Below are 17,947 nucleotides of genomic sequence, written 5' to 3' on the forward strand. Positions count from 1 at the left end.
TGTGCTGTGTGCCACATAGTGCCCCATCACACATGACATGTGTCCACAGGTCATCACACATCAATTGTGCAACTAGATGAGATGACCTGTGCAATATCACTGGCTGACACACCTAGGGCCTGCACATGAAAGTATGCAATGACAAGTACTTGATGGACATCTTTCTGCGACTCATAGCCCTCCATTCCTGGCATGTGTACGCCTCGTATAACAATTGTACTGGTGCCATAGGGGTACGTGTGAAACGCACCGTACACCCGCATTCATTGCGTGTGTGTACAGTCTGTATCACTGTTCTACTGGTACTGTAGGGGTACGTGTGAAACGCACCGTACCCACGCATTCATTGCGTGTGTGCGGTCCGTATCACTATTCTACTGGTGCCGTACGTGTACGTGTGAAACGCACCGTACCCACCCATTCATTGCATGTGTACCGTCCGTATCACTATTGTACTGGTGCCGTACGGGTACGTGTGAAACGCACTGTACACCCGCATTCATTGCGTGTGTATGGTCCATATCACTGTTCTACTGGTGCCTTAGGGGTACGTGTGAAACGCACCGTACCCACGAATTCATTGCGTGTGTACGGTCTGTATCACTATTGTACTGGTGCCGTAGGGGTACGTGTGAAACACACCGTGCACCCGCATTCATTGCGTGTGTACAGTCCGTATCACTGTTCTACTGGTGCCGTAGGGGTACGTGTGAAACGCACCGTAACCACGCATTCATTGCGTGTGTATGGTCCATATCACTGTTCTACTGGTGCCGTAGGGGTACGTGTGAAACGCACCATACCCACGCATTCATTGCGTGTGTACGGTCTGTATCACTATTGTACTGGTGCCGTAGGGGTACGTGTGAAACGCACCATGCACCCGCATTCATTGCGTGTGTACGGTCCGTATCACTGTTCTACTGGTGCCGTAGGGGTACGTGTGAAACGCACCGTACCCACGCATTCATTGCGTGTGTACGGTCCGTATCACTATTCTACTGGTTCCGTGCATGTACGTGTGAAACGCACCGTACCCGCGCATTCATTGCGTGTGTATGGTCCATATCACTATTGTACTGGTGCCGTACGGGTACGTGTGAAACGCACCGTACCCACGCATTCATTGCGTGTGTACGGTCCATATCACTATTGTCCCGGTGCCATAGGGGTACATGTGAAACGCACCGTACACCCGCATTCATTGTGTGTGTACGGTCCGTATCACTATTCTACTGGTGCCGTACGGGTACATGTGAAACGCACCGTACCCACGCATTCATTGCATGTGTATGGTCCGTATCACTATTGTACTGGTGCCGTACGGATACCTGTGAAACGCACCATACACCCGCATTCATTGCGTGTGTACGGTCCGTATCACTATTCTACTGGTGCCGTACGGGTACGTGTGAAACACACTGTACATGTGTGTGGATTTCAAATTTACATTGGGGACACATAGGGGACAAGTATTAGGCCCAAAATGCATGCTGGTTGTCATGGATACAGAGTTTTCATTTGCAATGTGTCCATCAGGTGTCCTGGAACAGTCAGTTGGCCAAATAATACAATGTTGCAAAGTGGTTGTTGACTTGACGCTCAAAATTTGAACGATGCAAATGCGTGTCATTGGTGTATGTTTAAAGTGATTGGAGTAAACGTACGATGCAAATGAGTCTGACCAATCACTATGTACACCTCTAAATGAATGCCCCTCAGCAAGACAGATATAAGGCAGCCAGAACCCATGAGAGGGCACTTGCCTGCACAACTTTCCAGTCGACCACACTGCTGTTGTCTCTGCTTCCTCTGGACCATGTCGCATACTGTGGAGAGGGCCCAGCCATTCACCCGAGAGGAGAATGAGGCGTTGCTGGACGTCCTCCTCCCACAGTACCCCAAGCTGTATGGGCGACCAGGGGAGCAGGTGAGTGCTGACTCCACTACCTTTCCCTATGCACCTGTTGTGTGACTGTCACTTCTGGCATTGTGTCCAGGTATGACAGACATGCGCAGTTGTTTAGAGTGGGTCCCAGGGGGGGGACATGCTTCTGTCTTTCATGCAGAGCATGAGGTAGTTCCCGTGTGCAGTCCTCACTTGCATTGTGCTTACTGTGACATTCACTGCATAGTGCATGACACATTCAGCCTGGCAAATCCTTGGTGGCTTTTTTTCCTATTGTCCTGAGGTGATTCAGTGGTCCCCCCCGGTGTGACAGGTGACTGTACAAGGGGTGGGCGACAGTTTCCGTTCCGCCCGCGGAAATTGCGACAATTCGACATTTTCGCGTTCCGCGCGGAATGCAAAAATGTCGAATTGTCGCAATTTCCACGAGGGAACGGAAATTGTCGTTGAGTTGAACAAATTCAGTAAAGCTTTAATCAGCACAAAACATTCGGGAGCTAGGTCGAGGCGGGGCAGGTGTGCTTTTCTCCCCATATCTACCGTCAAATATTACCGGTGGTCCTGGAGACTCCTTACCTGATGGAGCTCTGTGCAGCCATGACTTTCTCGAGCGCAATCCCCGTGTAGTTCCTGAAACCAGGAGGTTCTGTCTCCTCGTCTGCTGCTTTGATCGGTCTCTGGCCCTAAACAAGAGGCATGTGAACTGCATGGAAGCCGGGCCCCACACACCAGTGGTGGGCAACGTCTTCCCGCCCTTTCCCCCACTATGATGGACAGCTGACTCGAGGGGGCCCGTCGGCGCCGTGGTGGGCTGTGCTTTTCTCTCCATATCTACCGTCAAAATTTATCTGTGGTCCTTGATGGAGCTGTGTGCAGCCATGACTTTCTCGAGCGCAATCCCCGTGTAGTTCCTGACACCAGGAGGTTCTGTCTGCTCGTCTGCTGCTCTGATCGGTCTCTGGCCCTAAACAAGAGGCATGTGAACTGCATGGAAGCCCCGCCCCACACACCAGGGGCGGGCAACATCTTCCCGCCCTTTCTCCCACTATGAAACCCCACCCGGAAGCAAAATCTCCGCGATCACGCGAAATATCGCGCGATCGCGGAGATTTTGTGCCGTTTCGCGATATTTGGCGAAAGGCACTTCCGGTAATTCCGCCCACCCCTAGACTGTACCCACAGATGTGTATGAGTTGAGTGGACCTGTGGTGAGAGTGTCCAAATGATGTGTACGACCTCATGATGTGTGTGAATGTTCCTTGTCATGTGGGTGAGTGTCTATGTGAAGTGTTGCACCACAGCTGCATGGAAGAAGCAACAGCTCTACCCATCTGATGTGACAAGTAAGCCGTGCTGTGTGTCTGACTTGCAGAGCTAGCACGACACCTGTGACAGCCCACAGTGATCTGTGCCTGGGTGTGTCTGTCTAGTCTGCTGAGGGTGCGTCAGTGGAGTGGGACATGTGACTGCTTGGCACATGCTGTCCATCAGCCTGCTGTTGCATGTGCTGCACAGTGTGTGCCATGATCAGTGAGTGTGTCGCACCCCTTATGCCACCTGTTGACTTTCAATGCCATGTAGTGCATTGGGGCTTGCACACAGGCCAATTTCTCATTGAGAATGATGCCATTCCTGTCAGCATCCTATGCCCTGTTCAACATATCAAAGATGTTGAAATGTGTGTCTCTGGGACATGGAGCAGGTGTAGTGATGTTGTCTCACTTTGTCATCCTGACAGGTAACTGCCTATGAGAAGATGGTGATCTGGCAGGACATCGTCAGGGCCGTGAGAATGGCGGGGGATCAGAGTCGGCGCCTACCACAGGTCTGAAAATGGTGGCAGGGCATACGGTGCTGGACACGGCGGATCGCCCAGGTCCAGCTGGGGCTCGACACTCCTCGTCCCCACGGCGGGTGCCGACGTCTGATCTCCCACATGACCCGTGTCCTGGCGGTGGTCTTCCCTGACCTCGATAGGCAGTTACAGGAGAGACTGCAGCAAGGAGGGGGTAGGTACATGGCTGTTTGTTGTGTTATGTGTCACCAGCTTTTGGAAGTGCTCTGTAGCCTGGATACACTCCCAGAGTTTATATGTGCAGTGCATTTTCTGTTCCCCAATGTCACCTGGTGCTCTGTTTCATCCTTTCCCCTCCTTGACATGTGTCCCCTGGTCTGTGTGTAATCACATTTGCACATGGTCATCTAGGGTGCCAGAAAATCAAAGTGCAAATTGCTTTCCGCATCATGTGGGAGGGTGGTCTGTGACATGTGTTGGTACCTTGCCTGTGCCATGACCTGTTCACTATGTTGGGGGTCCATCTTGGTTGGCACTGATGATGAGTCTCAACATAGGAGTGTGAGGTTTCAACTGAACACCCTTGCACCATGCATGACCAATGTTGTGGCCTCAGACATGATGTGCATGAGTGGGAGATATGCATAGTGCCATGACGGTTGCTCATGGTACAATCAGCTCATTCCAGGAACATGGAGCAGTGTGCCCACTACGATCCCCTGAGACACCCTGGCCTCCTAATCATGTGTGTCATCCAACACTGTGCACATTCTCTGTGGGTTCAGCATAGGTCTGCCTCTGTGGCATTGTTCCCTGGCCTAGTTTGTACATTTCCAATGTGTGCTACATGTGTCCACTGGACAGGGATACACCATTTGGCGTGTGCATACTCACACTGGGCAGTGCCTGTGCGGCTATTCACAACAATCTGTTGATGGTTGTTTGTCACAAATATATGTTGCCAGCCCCACAAGGTGATGTGTCAATTTAGCAATTGTTGCTGCACAGTTTTGGAAACCCTGATTAAGAGGTGTCACTTCTTGATCTGTATCAATCACATTGACTCAGGTATGGGGGGGTTGTGCGGAAGAGGCCTACATGGGCACCCCTGATTTCTCCTTGCCAATTCTGACCTGTGTGTGAGAATTGGCTGTACAAAGAATCACCGTGCAGTGCCCCTGTGATGGTGGCCAGTGCTTATTGTTCGTGCTTTGCAGCCTGTGTCATTTTTTTAACAACATGAATACTGCTCATAAATTATTGGCACATGTGTGTGGTTCAGATGCAATGCAGTTTGGTCTTTGTGTGCTGACATCTGTGTGGACATTCTGGCTTGCCATGAGGGTGTCTCCACAGTACAGCTATGTTTTTTTACAACACAATTGCAGGCCCATTAGCTTATGCATTGTCCTGGGTTTGGACATGTGTGCCACTCTACATGACAGGCAGTGGGTCATATGTGTAGCCAACTGTGTCATCAGGTAACGGATGGCCGTGTGACAACTGACATAATTCAAGTTGTTAGTTAAAAATGTTTGTACCTTGGCACTCACAGCACTTGTCGACAGTTCTTCATGTTTTAAATGTGGTAATATGATGATTTGTGTTAAGAACACTAATTTGCCTGCATGAAAGATGTCTCCCAAGGAAGTGCAAACCAAACAACATTTCCACTTTCATGGAACACGCTGGCACCTTTTCAAAGAAGCCACTGTTAGAATTAAATGGTGTTGCAGATTCTCCGTATACATGTACCCACAGTGGTCTTGATTTTGTGAAACTCCTTTGTTGTTGGTGAAACAAACTAACGTGTGTCAAGACATCAAGACCTCCGTGGGCCCATGTATATGTACTTTCTGCAACACCATTTATTTTTAACAGTGGCTTCTTTGAAAAAGGTGTCAGCTTCTTCAATGACAGTGTAAATGTAGTTTTGTGTGCACTTCCTTGGGAGACATCTTTCAGGCAGGCACATGAGTGTTCTTTTCACGAAATGGCGAATTGCCACATTCAATACATGTCGATTGTGTAAAGTATTGTGAGTCCCAAGGTAACAACATTTTTCCGTTTTGTGTTCCAAAGAACTTACAGGTCTCTGAGTGTGGTGACACCTTGAGTAGTGAGGTGTGTTAGTTTACGTTGGGTGCACCACTACTGTTTCTTACAGGGTAAACAAGAGGAGGCATGACTTCATTGTATTGCTGTGCTCACCTGTTCACAGACACTAGCTTCTCAGTGTATTTCTCATTCAAGTTGTGGCCAGGTGTGTTCTTTTTTTCCTTGTGTCCAAGTGGCATAGTGGGTCTACCAACTGGGCAGTACAGGGCTTACATATGTGCGGAGTAATCTAGCTGTTACTCATGATGCATTGCCTGATATGCACTGTAACCTATTGTTTTTGTGCTCATGTGTCAGATGTATAAAGGTGACTGATGCATTTCTGTTTCTTCTCCTTGCCCACAGCATCATCATCGGAAACCGAAGGAGACACCTGCACGGACCTGGAGGAGGGACCCAGCGACAGTGCCACCAGTGCTGTAGAGTCAGAAGGAGGCAGTTGCACGGAGGGCATGGGGAGTCAGTCCGAGGACCTGTCGGAGGCGATACCAGCTACGACGCCGACGGGTCCGACGCTGACCTCCTCGAGGAGGCGGAGGCTGCAACACCACCTGGCAGCATCCCAACATCTGTCCCCGCCTCCTCCGTTACCATCTCCGCCCTCCCAGTTGCTCCCGTCCCTTCTGTCCGTGCAGAGGCCCACCATGTCTCCTTCGGCCCAGGCACCGCACCCCCTGCCCCTGTCACCCCTGCTGCCCTCAGTGAAGAGTCTGTGGACACACTGCACCAGTTGCAGGTTGGTCAGGCATCGATGCTGCATGTCCTCCATGAACACACTAGACTGCTCACACAGTTGGTGTCGTTCATGGAGGGCATGTCAGCAACGATGTCTGACCAATGCAGGATTCTGCGGTCCATGGACTCTTCCCTGACGGCAGCAGTTACTCTCCTGCAGCGCTCCGTCCCCCCCTACCCCGGACCCATCCACACTTCCCTCTCCCATACCTGTCCAATGCACACCCAGACAGTCACGATCACGCAACCCACCAGACACAGGCAGCACACCCCCAAGTAAGGCATCGCGCACACCTCCTGGCACGCACACTCAGGGGGATGTAGGCACACCCACAGGGTCTGTGGACAGACGACATACACGCAGCCACAGTCGCAGTCCGCAGTCCTCACAACCCTGTCCCTCCACAACCACTCCCCTTGGCTCCCCTGACAAACGGTCACCCAAGGAGCTCTTTCTGGGTGGGCTGGACCTCGCCCCCACTGAGCCATCACCCCACAAGCGGGCGAGGAAGTCCCCGGGCACAGGAGTTGAGTCCCCCACCACATCAACCCCTCTCCCAGGAGCGCTGCACCCCATCCCTCGCCCACCACACCCTCCCTTGACCCTGGGGAATCCTCAGGTGCAGGGGTTCGGATGGAGGTACTGGCAGCGGTGTGCAGCGCCGAGTTCACCTCCACCTTCGGCGCTGCCCCACCCCCTGTGGTGAAGACGTCCACCCTTGCACCTACCACACTGACCCTTCCCCCTCCTGTACCTGCGGTGCCTGGTACTGCCACAGATGATCCTCCCTCGTCCGACGAACCTGGAGGTTTATTTGTGCAGGCAAGCTAGGGGTAGACGCGGTCCCCTACGTCCCCCCTTTGACTTTACGTATGGACTGGCCATTGGCCTCTGTAAATAGTCTATTTTTTTATATTTTATTTTGTGCTGAATAAAGCCTTTATTTATACTTTCAACACTATTACATTTCAGGTACTTGATGTTGATGCTGAGGCTCCTGGAGTTGGTGTTCTGGTAATGTGTTAGGGTTCTGAGAAATCTTTTTATATGATGGTCATGAGGTGGACCATGGTATCTGTGTGCCATCACAATGACTCTGCAAAGAATCATTGATAGTGTGTGTTCATTTTGTTTTGAGACATTGTCCCAAGGAGTGTTCCTTCCTCTGTGGCACCTGACATCCTCTCTGCAAACAGTTGCACTATTGTTGTGCTGACCTGTGTCAACATTTCCTTTGTTGGTGACGGATCCCTTCAACAATGGCCATCCCTGCTCACCGATGTCTCCTGCTGAATCGTCTGTGCCATCCTTGCTAGTCACTGTACTTGTGTTTTGAGTATGTCGAAATGCCTTCAGGAACAAATTCACCCTTTTCAGCACTATGCATGTGTGTAATCACAGCCTACCACACAAATGGTACTTGTTATGCAGGGTATTTGGACACGTGACTCACAATTGTGGGCATTGTATCTAGGGGACTTCCACCCTATTCCTTCGATGAGAGACAACATCTTGGTGGCTGGACCAGCACCTGGACATTCCTATCAGTCCTGGGATGTGCGTGACAGTGTGTGTTCCCTTTGGCTATCTTAGTTTTGTAGGCAGTTACATGACTATACAGTCTTGTGGCATGATATCAGGGTGTGTATTGTGCTGCATCCGCCATAGGTGGGTATGCATGTGTTACTTGTCCTCACACCCACATGTGGTGTGTCATGCAGTGGGTGAAAGACATCCATCCTCCTGGGAGTGGGACACTGCTGTCAGTGATGTGTTGTTATAGCACTATCATCATAGTCCAAAATTAGGGATGCGTCCATACCACCATGTAGGTGTGGTCATCTGATAATGATGTACACCCCCCATATCTCTGTTCACTGCTGGGAGTCCTCTGCACCCACCCCCATGTCTCTGTCCACTGCTGGGAGTCCTCTGCACCCACCCCCATATGTCTGGACACTGCTGGGAGTCCTCTGCACCCACCCCCATGTCCCTGTCCACTGCTGGGAGTCATATGCACCCACCCCTCATATTGCAGGCCACTGCTGGTTGTCATATGCACCCACCCCCATGTCTCTGTCCACTGCTGGGAGTCATATGCAACCACCCCCATGTCTCTGTCCACTGCTGGGAGTCATATGGACTCACCCCCATGTCTCTGTCCACTGCTGGGAGTCCTCTGCACCCACACCCATATATCTGGACACTGCTGGGAGTCCTCTGCACCCACCCCTCGTATTGCAGGCCACTGCTGGTTGTCATATGCACCCACCCCATGTCTCTGTCCACTGCTGGTAGTCATATGCAACCACCCCCATGTCTCTGTCCACTGCTGGTAGTCATATGCACCCACCCCTCATATTGCAGGCCACTGCTGGTTGTCATATGCACCCACCCCCATGTCTCTGTCCACTGCTGGGAGTCCTCTGCACCCACCCCATGTCTCTGTCCACTGCTGGGAGTCCTCTCCACCCACCTCCATATGTATGGACACTGCTGGGAGTCCTCTGCAACCAACCCCATGTCTCTGTCCACTGCTGAGAGTACTCTGCACCCACCCCCATATGTCCGGACACTGCTGGGAGTCCTCTGCACCCACCCCCATGTCCCTGTCCACTGCTGGGAGTCATATGCACCCACCCCTCATATTGCAGGCCACTGCTGGTTGTCATATGCACCCACCCCCATGTCTCTGTCCACTGCTGGGAGTCATATGCACCCACCCCCATGGCTCTGTCCACTGCTGGGAGCCCTCTGCCCCCACCCCCATGTCTCTGTTCACTGCTGGGAGTCCTCTGCACCCACCCCCATGTCTCTGTCCACTGCTGGGAGTCCTCTGCACCCACCCCCATGTCTCTGTTTACTGCTGGGAGCCCTCTGCACCCACCCCTCATATTGCAGGCCACACTGCTGGTTGTCATATGCACCCACCCCCATGTCTCTGTCCACTGCTGGTAGTCATATGCACCCACCCCCATGTCTCTGTCCACTGCTGGTAGCCATATGCACCCACCCCCATGTCTCTGTCCACTGCTGGTAGTCATATGCACCCACCCCCATGTCTCTGTCCACTGCTGGGAGTCCTCTGCACCCACCCCCATGTCTCTGTCCACTGCTGGGAGTCCTCTGCACCCACCCCTCATATTGCATGCCACTGCTGGTAGTCATATGCACCCACCCCCATGTCTCTGTCCACTGCCGGGAGTCCTCTGCACCCACCCACATATGTCTGGACCCTGCTGGGAGTCCTCTGCACCCACCCCCATGTCCCTGTCCACTGCTGGGAGTCATATGCACCTACCCACATATGTCTGGACACTAATGGTATTTATCTGCACCCACCCCTACATGTTTTTCCACTGCTGGTATTCATCTGCAACCACCCCCATATGGCTGGACACTGCAGGTATTCATCTACAGCCACTCCTATATGGCTGACCACTGCTGGGAGTCCTCTACAGCCACCCCTACATGTCTGGATACTGCTGGTATTGATCTGCAGCCACCCCCATATGGCTGGCCACTGCTGGGATTCCTCTGCACCCACACACGCACCCCCTTGGAGCAGTACACTGCTGGCCTGGACCTACACACACACCAATATGAAGGTAACATGCAGGGCCAGACCGTAACCCCACATTTATGGCGTGTGTACGCCTCGTATCCCAAATGTACTGGTGCCGTAGGGGTACGGGTGAAACGCACCGTACCCCCGCATTCATTGCGTGTGTACGTATCGTATCACTATTGTACTGGTGCCGTAGGGGTACGTGTGAAACGCACCGTACACACGCTTTCATTGTGTGTGTACGGTCCATAGCACTGTTCTACTGGTGCCGTAGGGGTATGTGTGAAACGCACCGCACCCACGCATTCATTGCGTGTGTACGGTCCATATCACTATTGTACTGGTGCCGTACGTGTACGTGTGAAACGCACCGTACCCACACATTCATTGCGTGTGTACGGTCCGTATCACTATTGTACTGGTGCCGTAGGGGTACGTGTGAAACGCACCGTACCCACGCATTAATTGTGTGTGTACGGTCCGTATCACTGTTCTACTGGTGCCATAGGGGTACGTGTGCAACGCACCGTACACGTCCACTTCCGTTGTTGCTGTACGCAGGGGTTGCTGGCCACGCCCCCCAAGTGACCAGACCCTGGTGGTAATGTATGGGCTCCATATTATAGGTTTGGATTTGGGTATGGGGTATGTTTCCTGCCCCTCACCCCCACCCTGGCCCCTGGGTGTTGTTCTCACCTTCTGCGGCGTGTGCATCGGGTCCGGTGCACCAGGTCGTAGGCTAGGAGGACCGGGATGATACGTACGATGGGGTTCATGGCGTGTATGTCGCGTACCGGGGCTCCGTTGTGTAGCAGTTCACGTAGGACTCTGCTTTTCTGGCTGTGTTTGGCTCCCGTAAAAAAAGAGCCGTACGGAGTGACGTAGGGACGATTCGTGCTTGCTGGGCCGGAAACCGCTGCTTGAATACGTCCGGATGTCGCGTACAAGCTGTTCCGGATCAGAATCGTTGTTTTTTTTTACCCATACGGTCTTTTGTACGAAACGTACGGAAATAGGCTTTCTGTACAAATCGTACTTCCTAGGTTGTACGGAAAGTTTACCGGGTACGAGGCGTATGGAGAAAACGCTCCGTACAACGATTCGTACAGCCTTTTTCCAGGATTGGAATCGGCCCCTTAGTGTATATCTACATGTATCCACTCTCTGAAATCAGGGGTTTGAGCCTTATTTATGGGTGTAAAGTTGCTAGTAACTTTTAACACATAGGTGGATATAGTCTCACAGGTAGGCATAGGTTGAGCTCTACAGTGAAGTACAGAAAAAATGTAAAACATTTATTAAACTTTAAAAAGTAAACAGGTGCATGATACATATCAATGTGAATACATTTATGTGTATATTTTAAAACTAGAACTAAATACAAAAAATGCTGCAGCACTTTTAATTACATTTTGGAATACATTTTTAATTAATTTGAATATATTAAATTCAAATACTTTAATGATTAAAAACAATACCCACATAAAGTAAAATGTTTCTATTAATTTATTAAGTATTACAAGTAACTAAATGGTATGTATAGAGTGAATCTATATTAAATTATTTTCATAAAGTCACGTTTGCTTTTAAGTAAGGTTTATGAAAATAATTTAAAATTAAATGCATGAATGTATTATTTGTATATAATTTTTGAACATTAAATATATAAAAAATAAATGAATTCATTTTAACAATATTCCTTATGGGGAGGTGTTGCAGTACCAGTGGTTGCCCATGTGTGCTGCTGATCTTATTCCAGATCTGGGATGGAGGATATTTATCACTATTTTAGGTTTGTTTTCCCTGTTGTAATTTTAGAAGTCCAGCTTGTGAATAGCAATGGGCTCACTCTTTTGTGGGTAGGTGCATGCCCCCCTAAACTCCTTCATACCCCTCCTTTAACTACTCCCATGTTAAAGTAACTATTCCCTATTTTCCATCCCCTTCCATGTCGCATCCCATATCTACTACTAAAACATAAGCATACATGTGTGGAAATTTCCGCAGTCGAGAAGGAGTTCTCTGCACAGCATTACAGTAGAGACAGAGACCTCTGTATGTAGGTTGGTTCATAGAAGTTTATGGTATGTGAGTAGTACTATTGTAGTGCTACTAAATATATTACAAAATGCAGTTACTGGATTAATATTTAGTTGTCTTTCCCTTTTGCCCCAACTGACAGTGCTTTATGTTCAATTATAAAAATAGTACACTGTGATCCAATAAATGTAAGTATGACACATTGATTTGATGTATGTATAAAATGTTAAAATGTCTTTCTTGAAAAAGTACAAAGTTAAGCATATTATTATGTTTATATCACTGCCATCTCATGACTTATCAAACAGTTAATACAAAGTGAGTCAGCATCACGACTTCAATTACATTGATTAAAAATACCACAAAGAGTACTCTTGACATCATGCAGAGGTTGCTCTTCACCTACAGGTCTTCAGCAATAGCTGCTAATTGTAGCTCTGCTGAGCTGCAAACGCGCAAAGCTTTATAGCACCTTTTAGGATTTCATGTGCTCAGCCGTCCTGCAATTAGTAACTGCTTGATGGAGGGAAATGGGTTGTACCTGGAATGTCAGGCTCGGCTCTAGTTTGGCGCTTAAGTCCGTGATTGACAAGGGCTCAACCAAAACCAGATATTCTGCTTGAACCAGGCTCCTGCCATGCTTTGCATGCCCATCCCTAGCAATATGTGACTTGAGACAGCACTGTTCATACTGGTCTTAAAAACACTGCCTCCTGATAGAAGAGAATGGTAGTAGTTTGATATTTGTCAATGATTGTGTGATATAACTAATGTTATCAATCCAAAGAAGGATGTGAAGAGTATGGCTTTTATCATCTGTTTCCATGCTATTCAATATCCATGATTTTGTAAGAATGATGTACTATTGCTTATCATTCCCTTTACCTTTCTGAGTTGTCTCACAAGGTTATCACTTCCTCAAGTAAAATGTTTTCTTGAGCAAATGATTGAGATTAAAGTGTCAGAATACATAATGTCTTGTTGCCTTGTATTCTCATGTTTAAGGACATAGCACTTCATACCCCGAACAGGATGCACAGTGCTCTGATTCCTAATAGAATGTATGTCTGTTAGGGTGTTCCTTATTGTGTGGACAATGTGGAAGTTGTTGAGTGTGAGGATTGGGAATGTGCTCTAAAGAGAGTGTGGGACATTGGTGGTTGCACATACACATGAGGTGTTGCATGAGGTGTGAAAATACATTTGGTCGTACTAGAGAGTATCAACCAATTCTCTTTTTTACAGTCATGTTACACATTTATGTGGATTGGAACAACCAGATTGTTAACGTTCTCTGACACAGCTGTCAATTGAATACAAAGTCTTTTCTATTTGACCTGAGAAAGAGCTTCCACACATGCACTTCATGGTTGTCCTACCCTGCCAGAGACCTTGCCAACCACTATGTAGGGCGCGAGGTAGAGCTTTATGGAGCTTGTAGCTCACCAGCAATTTCAACATGCCACAGTCTGTATCTCAGGTATACACTAATTGGTGATTTTTTAATTAAAATTAAATGCTCAGACAGTGTACCACTAGAACAAAAAAGCAGAGAAAGGTAAGAACCACTTTGTCCATCCACTCTGGTATTTCCGAACCTACTAGAATATCTAAAATATCAAATCACCTAGCCTGGTCATTGGAACCTCCACACTAATTTGTGAGGTAACCCCCAACAGCCAAAAAGCTTAAACCGCTACTTGTGGCAATCTGGTTGCACTAGACTGGGACAAAGTTTTAGACCGACCGCCATGTACTGTGGGTTGGATAGTCTAAGGGCTAGGTCCTGGTCAAAAGTTTACCTTCGGTCTTTTTCTTGGAGATCATTTCTTGGTTAAGAGTCCACGGGTTCTTTGAATCTGGAGTTTGATTAAAAAATAGTGGCCTGCTGCAGCATGATGCCTCAGTAAGCCTCTGGAAGTCTTTGACGTCAACATCGACAGTGTGGACCACTGTAGCATTCAGGGGAACAAACCTGCGCAGTCAGTTCGATTCATGCGACAGTGGCTTGACTCTCGATGTCGGGCTGGTCTCCTCCTGGAGCTTTTTCTGCAAAACTTTGCGGAAAGTATCCAAAGTTTCAGTTTGGACTCTTCTCACAATACCCATGTGCAGTCCAGGAAAATCCAGTTGCAACTGGTCAGCTGGGGCAATCCTCTCTTTGACTTTGCAGGTGACTTCTTTCAGCTCTGGTATGCCTGGTGCTGATCATGGAGTCCATTTATTTTCCTTTGAGTCAGACAGAGTCCTATTTTTGTGGAGCCTTGTGAGTTCGGCTGGTGCTAGCTTTCTTAGTGCAAGCCTTCTGTGGTGCTGTCCAAGGGTCCATCAGGGCAGCCCTTCTTCGTTTGGTCAAGGCAGTGATATGAGGAGCTCCTGCTGCTCTCCCATACATATCCTCCATTCTGGACTGGCTGGAAGGGGTACCCCAAACAATAGGGGTGAAACTACCTCCCTCTGCTGTGACAACGTCTTGCAAAGTGTGGCATATTTTTTACCCAGAGTGCACTGTTGTTCCAAAAATCAAAATGGAGAAATTCTCTCCTTGGAGTGTGTGTCTGTGTAACCCAGTGATACTCAAAGTACGGTCTGGGAGCCGCCTGTGGCCCTCCTGCCCTTCACATGCCGCCCCTGGGTTAACTGCAGCACTGGGTGGCTGTTTACTTCAGATAGCACTAACATTCAGAAAGATGTTAAATAATTGGGGAAACTTTTATTTGCAAGCTAACTGAATTTAAGGAAAATAATCTAATAAAGTATCCTGCAACCTTTAACCACCCACAAAGCCCCACTCTCATCCTGCTAGCATCATTGTGGCCTTCGGGCTCACCACAGACCATACTTTGTGGCCCCTCAGAAAATGTTTGTGAGTATCTATGGTGTAACCTAACCATAGGTGTGGCTACCAACTGACTACACCCCCAGCCCCTCTCTTAATCTAATTAGCAGGACTCCCATATGGCTTGGGATCTAGGGAGTAGGAGCTGGCCTGTGTCCTATGACATCTGTTCTCATCCCTTTGGGGTCCAGCTTATTTCCCCAGCCATCTTCCTCTCCCTGACTTTTCCAGGAAGCAAATCTCCTCCCACCAAAGGGCTATATTATTATAGCCCCAGACCTCTTCACGCCTACTCAGGGAGCAGCTCAGCTCAGGCTGTCAAAGGTTGACCAATTAGAAGCGACTGTTACAGGGCTGTTTCAAGCAACTTCAGGATAATATGTTCAAAAACTACTTTCCTTCAATAGTTATATTAATTCCAACTTTGGCAAGTTGTTGTATTTCATGTGATCATTTAATTGATCCTGTGAATGGTATTGCTAGCTAGCTCCAATGCTAAGATAGAATTTATTTAATTTAATAAAAACCTTTCCCATGTTAGCCTATGGGGCTAGCAGCACTACAATATGGAAAAATGACTTTGGCTGTTTTTCCTTATTAGGGCTGAAACATATTTTGTATTGTCGCTGATTTTTATAACAATGCACCCTACCCTTGGGAAATCTAGGGCAGACTTTAGAGGTGACCTATAAGTTATAAAAAGGTAGTTTTGGACTTCAGAAGTACGTTCAATTCCAAAGTCAAATCTGGGCATAGTTTTATTTTAAAACCAGCCTGTAAGGTAGGCCTGGCTTTACAAATACACGAGACACCACAGCAGTGCACACTTAAGTGCATTAGGTCCACTGGGGTCTATAAACCTACATGCCCTATCGTATACTAGGGACTTACAGGTAGGTTGTCTATACCAATTAGAATTATACCAATTGTCATATACCTTTAAAGGACAGAGCATTAGCCCTGGGCCTGGTTAGTAGAACCCAGGGCACTTTCAGAGGCAGTAACCATCAGCAGAAGTCGCAAAAATGTGGTTGATCAGCGCTTTCCTACACCATTATTTTTATCCTGGTGTCCCCAGGTAACCTGAATATAGTGGCTTGAAGTAAAAGGGACCAATTCATGTTTGATGTTTAATTAATGGGAATTTTTGCAAACCGTATGTAAAATTGCATTGGCAATAATGATTGTGATTAATGAAAAATGTATCGGCGGAAGGCTGATTGTGATTTCTTTTGGTGCACCTTTTCATTGGGTGTTACCATTAGATAGCTGCAAAAATAATCTTCTTGAATGGTGAATGTAAAGTAGTGGATAACTGCTGTCCACAGAGAAACAATGCAGACAACCCAGCTCTAACTCCATCTTAAATCCTCGGCACCCTAGGTTGCAGATGCTGTTTGAATCAAAAGCATACAGGGGCTTATTTATGAGCCTTTGTGTCTCTTTTGCACCACCGGTGCGTCACTTTTTGTGACGCACCAGCGGTGTACAAAATGTCTCCTGTTGCGCCCTATTTACCAAGTGACGCATCTAAGCAGACACGTCACTTTGTAAACCCCTGCGCTACATTATACCTTGTCAGGTATAATGTATGCAGGGTGGGCGTTCCCACGTAAGTAAGCCTCGTAGAAGTGACGCAGTGAAATCTACGAGACTTCACTGCGCCACTTCTAGTGTGCAAATTTGTCAGTATCTTACGCCTGCCTCACAGCAGGCGTAAGACTGACGCAGGCCCTTTCACATGGGTAGTAGCCCCCATACAGTTCGGAAGAAATTAGAATTGAATGCCAGTAAGGGGGGTATGGTAAAGGTACCGCTATTGTTTATTAAGGAATCAGACCCGTGAGTAATGGCAGGGGGCTATCGGGAGCCTGCATCTACAGGACCATTGGTCCTAAAGCCTTGTTACTGGGAGGGGTGGGGGACGGGCGGTGAGACTCTCTGGGGTACATGGGGAAGGGAGGGTGGGGTCACACTGGTGGGGTAAAAAGGGTAAAAAGTCCACAGTAACTAATAGAGAGAATATAGAACAATTCATTGCTATGTTATATGTCATACGGGAATGTATGTCTGCTACTATGGTGCTCATGTTATACACTAGTAGCTACTTATTTTTTTTGCTGCCACTATGGTATTTAAGGGTATAACAATCTGCTCATTAAATGTCTCTGGCCTTAATAATTGGAACAAAAGGAATAGGGTAACTGCAGAACTGCGAACTATTCAGCTGGATTTGATTTGTCTCCAAGAGACACATATACCCTGGAGTCAACGGGCAATTCTAGAAACACTTGGTTATTCGTTGGTTGTGTCCTCGCAGCAAGCTTCAATGATTTGTGGGGTGGCGATCTTGGCTAAACCTAATGTACAAGCCGCAGGACGAAGTTTGGCAGATACGTTGGGTAGATGGGCTATAGCCGAATGTAGATTAGGGGATAGTAAATATACAGTCTGCACCAAATTATGGGTCAAATCTAGATGAGGCAACTATTTTGGAGGAGCTAAAAATAGAGTTAGCAACTTGGGGGACCCCGCTGTTAATTTACGTGGATATTAATATTAATTTAACTAATCAGGAGTTGCAGAATGCCCCCCGTTGGTATAAAGGTCGCAAACCACGGGTATTTAATGCCTTATACAATTTGGTAAATGATCATAGTATTGTGAATGTTTGGGGTAAATTACATCAGTTGGAGCCAGGGTATACTTTTTACTCTTTTCCCCATAAAAAGATGGTACGACTGGATTACTTTTTTGCACCCAGTGTTTCTTTGGTAGGGGCCTTGATTAAAATGTATCCGAGGATATCCTCGGATCATTCACCAATTGTGTTAGAAATTGCTGCTGCTGGTTGTTATGCACCTCCTAAATTGTTCTCATTCGATCAAAAACTATGTTTAAATGACGATTTTAGAGATCATATGTCTTGCTGGATTAATGAG

This window comes from Triturus cristatus, chromosome 8 (assembly GCF_964204655.1).
Source record: "Triturus cristatus chromosome 8, aTriCri1.1, whole genome shotgun sequence".
NCBI classification, from domain to species: Eukaryota; Metazoa; Chordata; class Amphibia; order Caudata; family Salamandridae; genus Triturus; species Triturus cristatus.